This window comes from Quercus suber, unplaced genomic scaffold (genome assembly GCF_002906115.3).
Source record: "Quercus suber isolate HL8 unplaced genomic scaffold, Cork oak 2.0 scaffold_671, whole genome shotgun sequence".
In the NCBI taxonomy this organism is placed as follows: domain Eukaryota; kingdom Viridiplantae; phylum Streptophyta; class Magnoliopsida; order Fagales; family Fagaceae; genus Quercus; species Quercus suber.
In genome coordinates, this window is record NW_027070112.1 from 273,445 (window position 1) to 279,952 (window position 6,508).

At 33.5% G+C, this 6,508-nt stretch overlaps 1 long non-coding RNA gene across 1 annotated transcript; it reads left to right on the plus strand.

Annotated features, from left to right (window-relative positions):
- Positions 1-940: 940 nt before the first annotated feature.
- Positions 941-2,493, plus strand: LOC136064349 (uncharacterized). Its single transcript, XR_010625974.1, has 2 exons — positions 941-1,325; positions 2,144-2,493. It is a non-coding gene; the product is annotated as an uncharacterized LOC136064349 (long non-coding RNA).
- The last annotated feature ends 4,015 nt before the right edge of the window (positions 2,494-6,508 follow it).

Here is a 6,508-nt window from a genome sequence, read left to right on the forward strand (position 1 = left end):
GATCTTTATAATTGTTATTTGTCGGATTTTTCAAAGACTTAAAAAAAAAAGTATGTATATTTTATAATTATTTTAATATAAGATATGAAAATTTACATAAAAATAATTTTAAAAAATTAATAATTTTATTTATATTATTTATTACGCCACATGTTGGACCATGACCCCAGTTAGACTAGAAAACCAATAACCAGTTTCTCTTTTGGTTCTTTGACAATACCAATTTTTAAAATCATGCTAAACACTAATCACATAATCCACAAAAATCTGGTCTACTGAGCTAATTTCATTTTACTTTAAATTTTTGGGAAGTCGAAACTTGAAAGTGCTAAATTGTGCTCACGGAGTCACGGGAGAATGAACATGAAAACATCAACTCTGAATCATTTTTATTAATTTCGAATCATACCGCTGGTCAAATTGTCATATCCATGCTCTGTGACACTTGTCGAAATTATATGGAGTGCAATACCATTTGACCAATCATACTATATTAACCCACGGTTTTTCGCAAAACTCCAATTAAAAATCGGGAAATTATTGTGTTGTCTTGGAGTACAAGGTTCAGCATGCCAGCGTGTCATAAAAATCGTTGATGCCTTTAATGTGTGTTTAGACTGGATTCACAGCAGGTGCAATAGCTTATTAAAGGCTGAGATTGAAAGTTAAAAAAGCAACTTTCAATCTCAGTCATTAAATAAAATATATTAAAAAGGTGTAAAAAAATTAAAGTTAAAAAGTGAAAAAAGTTAAAAAAATTGTGAAGGAAATTGAGGAATTGCACCTGATGCTGATCCGTTTAGACTGTTACCATGAAGCCAAATTCAAAATTTTCACCATGCTAGTTAAAAGGTTTGGGGCTTTGGGCCCACGTTAATAAAATAAGTGATAATAGCAAGTGATAATAGTAATATAGGCTATAGGTTCTCAACTTAAAAGCCACAAGTCTGTGCACATTGAAATTTCAAATTTAATTTATTTAAACAAATTCATACGCCTTGTTCCTTCATCTCCTCACCCACGAGTTCCTCTATAGCCTATAATAGACTGTCTACCCCTCTCTCATGAACGGCGTCTCAAGCACCATGATTTGTTCCTCTCTCCCTCTCTCATCTCCGTTAACATTGTGGCTGTTCACCGTGCGGCCACCTTGCTGTTTCCGCCTTTGGTTTGGGTTGCTCTTTGATGCCGTTTCGATTATTATTTAAAACGAAAACCGATCTAGCCCAAGGCCATGTGGTCCGGCTTCTTTTCCGACTCGAGACCTCTTCAGACTTTCTCTATGTGTTTTTCCTTCATCTAATCCATAGCTACAGGCCCCATTGGTGAGTGCAATTTTTTTTTTTTTTAATTTGTAGGAATTTCGTATATACATTACAAGAAAATCATTATTAATGATTTGAATTGCAAATCTTTGTGATTGAATATACTGTTTGGGGTTTAGGTTGTAATGTGATTTGGATTTGCAATTTTTTCCCTATTGGGTGTTGCAGTTACTGTTTTGTTTTGATATGTACTTGTACATGTAATGTGAGTTGTTTCTTAGGCACAATGAGCTGGCTCTTGGTCACTTGATACCACAATTTAGATAGAGCTCATTACCCGCACCCTTGCCATATAGACCTCATCCAACTTTCTGAGATAGACCAATAAGCACATACATAGGTTGGATTGTAAAATTATTAGTTTCTTTGAGTGAAGTATTTGCTGGTTTTCGCAACTTGGGCTCATTATTTCTGTACTCCAACTGTTTGATAAAATGCTCCAATGAAAATTTTTTATTTTTCATTTTATAGAATTTGGGTATAGACCTTTCATAAAACTTGTTTATTTCCATGAGAAAAGCTTAGTTTAATCATCAAGGCTCATTCTTGGACATGTTATTGTTATCATGTAAACTCTTGAGTCATAAACATGTAACTTTGATTCATAAGTCATTTTAGTTTCTAGATCTAAGGTGCAATTTTACGTGCACTGGTCAAGATTAGTGCTACGATCATGCTTTTTGTTTCTCCATTTATAAAATTTCCAAATTGTTATAAATTTGTCCCTCTTGCTTTCTCCATCCACAATTATTGCCACTGGGATGTGAGGGCCATTTAGTTACCTCTCTTGTGTTGCTTGGCATTTGATTTTGCAACAGCTAGAAGCGTCAATGGATTTTAGAGCTATGATACCAAAAAAACTTGCATAACGAAGAGATATTATACCAAGAAATGGTGGGGCATGTTTTATAACATGAGCCATAAGAGCTGGAAGTACTGAATTTTTGTGTGTCGTTGTAATCAAGCTTAGAGCCATTGGAGCTTACAAAAAAAAAATTGCAGATTTCGGATGGAATGTATAGTTAAGAAGCAAGAGATACATCAAATGTGAAACTATCATACTATTATAGCCTTTGTAGTCAAAGTGTATTTCAATAAGACTTTTGTTACTATGACCCTATAATCAAAGTGTACATTTAAATAAAATTTTGTTCATTTTTGGATCAAATTCCTTTCTTGTCTCCTTTTCTTTTAGATGAAATTTTGATTGTACGAAAACATCAAAATTGTTCAACTTTGCAAAGGTGTAATTTTTTTTTTTTTGAATGAATACAATAGAAGTTATTGATTGACAAATATAATCTAGTATTGATTGACAAATGTAATCAAGTATATGTTGTACAAGGAAATATGGAGCGGCATTCTACATCTAGATTTCTACACTATCCCTATTGTGAGGGGTACGTCTTTGCTAACACATAAGCACTTGTATTGCCTTTTTTGGGTACAAGTTCAAACTCAACACTATAACATAACTTTGCCCCATCTTTGATATCCTGTAATGGATGACCAAGCTAGAGGTATTGAATTTGGTTGAGTAGATTTGAATACACAGGTAGCCAAGTACTTAATTTCATTGTTAAAATCCTATAAGTCAAGTTCTTGATAGCATGAGAGCACCTCCCAAACCCTTGAATAGCTCAGGTATAGCTGGTTCACTCTATTGCTACACACCAAAAGAGTGGAAATAAGCAAAGTACAAAATAACAATCTTGAACAAGCCAAAATACACAAGAATCAATCCTTGAGAGGACTAGGAAATAAGCTATTAATAATTTCTATCTTTAACAAATGAATCTATCTCATTTGAAGCCAATAATGATAGCTCCTTCATGTTTAACTTGCTGATCCTCATCCTTAGCCTATTGCTCATCCTCATCCTTAGCCTATCCTCCCCTTGACTTTTAGATATGACCGTATTAGCTATTCGCATCATGCTATTATGTCATACTATCTTTGCCTCTTTATTATTACTAAGCGAATGATTGTCTTGTTCGTAAGTCATAATCCCCTTTTTAGCCTCTTTTGTCCAACGTTTCAAAATGTATTGACTTGGAATTCTAGTTAAATTTCTTATGCTAAAAACCCGCAATGCATGACAACAAAGAATCCCCAATGACTCAAATTTCTTACAAGAACAAGAAATATTGCTATTGAGATGATCAAACCGAACAGTGCATGCTCTTTCACTATTTTCTTCTTTGACCTCAAAAACACCAATTGTATCTTGGCAATCAACTTGATCCCAAACCATGCAAGACTATTAATAAATTGATTTTCAAATAAATTGAATATCTTACAGGTGCAAACTTGAGCTGCATGATCCAAAATGCCACTCTTCTTAACTGCATTTTGTGGGGCACCTTGCTTGCATTGAAAATCTTCATCCAACTCCGAGGAACGCATACCTACCAATACATTTTCATATTTAATTACAAACTTAGTGAGACTAATTGATTTATTTGCTATACCATTCAAAACATGGTTCGTGCTCTCACTCCTCGAGGAAGATTTAAATTCAGCTATGAAAAAATCCTTAGTGAATGTAGTGCTCTACTTATGTCAAATTTTGTACATCATATTAAGCCAATGATGATTCTCAATATCAAATTTTTGTGTTATTTGATCCCATGTCTGTTGAAATTCCAATTCTGAATCACAATATTTTTGGCACTTGTTGAACAAGTACATGAACTCTGAGTTAGAGTTTAAATCTCCTAAGCGGGAAGGAGCATTTTTTGAAATATGCCACAAACATAGCCGATGATGTGTATTTGGAAATACTTCCTCAATGGCATTTGACATAGCTTGATCTTGGTCAGTGAAAATTGTTATAGGCGATCGATTCCCCATTGAGTCTAAAAATGACTTAAACAACCATTTAAATGAATCAATGGTCTCATCCAAAAGGAATGCAGATCCAAACATCACATTTTGCCAATGGTGATTAACACCTACAAATGGAGCATAAATCAAATTATATTTATTGGTACGGTATGTAGTATCAAATACCACTACATCTCCAAAACAATCATAATCAACTCTTGATCTCTCATCTCTCTAGAAAAATTTGTCATTTGATTTTCTTGATCTACTTGAACTGTGTAAAAAAACATGGGATCTTCTGCATGCTTAGACTTAAAATGATTTAATAAGCTTTGAGCATCTCCAGCACTAATCATTGTCATCTTTTGCACATTCACATGATTATAACAATCTCTTTCGGTAAAGCCCACATTTTCACTCCCTCCAACCTCTTTTGTTAGATATGAATAAGTATTCATTGTACTTGTACCTGCATTCACCATGGTATCAATTACATCTGCCTTAGGTTTTGAAATACGACGACCAAATCTTAACAAATGCCTCTCTAATTGTAGTGCAAGTTCATGATTATGCTTTGGATTAACAAACATATGCTTTACAACCAATTCTAGTCTCTAGCCTCTTCGAATATGTCTCTTTACAAAAATCTTCATCTAGTTTAAAACCCTCCTTAGAACATAGAAATTCATGTTGCTTTATGTTCTTCATCCCATTACAATATCTAGGCTTTCCTTTTCGAATACTATAACCCATTCGCAATGTATAATCATTATATAAAGCATATGCTTCATCTGCATTATGAACCACCTTATTCAACAAATTTTCATCACTATTTTCTACCCTTGCTACAAACATGCAATCCCCTTCAATTTCTTCAATATCACTTTGTTTGCAAATAACTACAACAATTTTTTTGACAAATATAAATATTAGAAACAAAATACTAAGGAAATTATAATACAATAATTATATCATGTTTACAATTTTTTTTTAATCAATATTTTCCATGTTTACAATTTTGTATGTCTTCTTAAATGCCTATGGTACACTTGATCACAAAACTCTTATGTTTAGGCACAACAATATAACAACAAAGTTTTAATATCAAATTTTTTAATATTTATTTATTTATTTTTTTGGTATTGACTATGGATAACAACAACAGTAACAACAAAATTTTATTCTTAAATTTTTTTGGGTCGATTATGGATACTCATTGAAAAAAATATATTATAATAATAAAAATTAACAATAAATATTGGAAAGAGCAAAAAAAAAAAAAAATACAGCTATACATTTTTATATAGTTTTATTTGAGAGCAACTATATGACCATAAATAATTAAATATTCTTTCAAAACATAAATTAAATCAAAATAAGAAAAAAAAATTTATCTTTATCACTTTCCAAGAGCATTATTTCTACCATGCATTTACTTGAAGCCAAAAAAAAAAAAAAATAGTGATTTGTTCAGTTGTTTGTTCTTTTGTCCGCCGCTTAACCACTGCCAAAGAATTTGGGTTTGCTGTCAATGTTCTTTATGGCTTTTAAGTTGGGAACCCTATAGCCTATATTACTATTATCACTTATTTTATTGACGTGGGCCCAAACCTTTTAATGGCATGCCGAAAATTTTGAATTTGGGAGCAACCAATACCTGCTCTGGAACTAACAACACAAAGTCAAAAAGTAAGCGTAAAAAAGAGAAAGCTTGAGCATGGAAGCTGAGTACTGCAATGAACCACCAAGATCAAGTGAGGAAGAAGATGAGTTAGGACGCAGTGTTAAGAAATTCAAGGAGAGTAATGGGTTAATCAGACAAACCCAGCTAGGAATGTTATCAGTTATAAAGATAGTCTTGTGGGAGATATTCCTGGAGCATATGAACAAGCATTTAAGTTGGATAATGTTTGGGATGATGGAGAGGAGTCAGATACTGAAGTGGAGCCTCTTATTGAAGAATGGCAGATGTGAAGCTGTCCAAGGAGACGAAGGCTCGTATTAGGGCTCCATGGTCGAAGGCTTTAATAGTGAAAGTGTTGGTAGAACTGTTGGTTTAGCTATCTCAGTTTCAAGCTAAATGCTTTATGGAAACCGGCAACTAGGATGGATTGTGTGAATCTGGGGAAGGATTACTTCTTAATTAAGTTCCATTGTGCGGATGATTATGACAAAGTGCTTCGTGGAGGACCTTGGTTTATTGGGGAGCACTTCTTGGCCATCAAGCCTTGGGAACCTTACTTCAGAGCTTCAGGAGATAGCCTTAAGTCTGTTGCTGTGTGGGTGAGGTTTCCTGAATTACCGATTGAGTTCTATGATATGGAAGTGTTGAAGGAGATTGGTAGTGCTAACTTTAT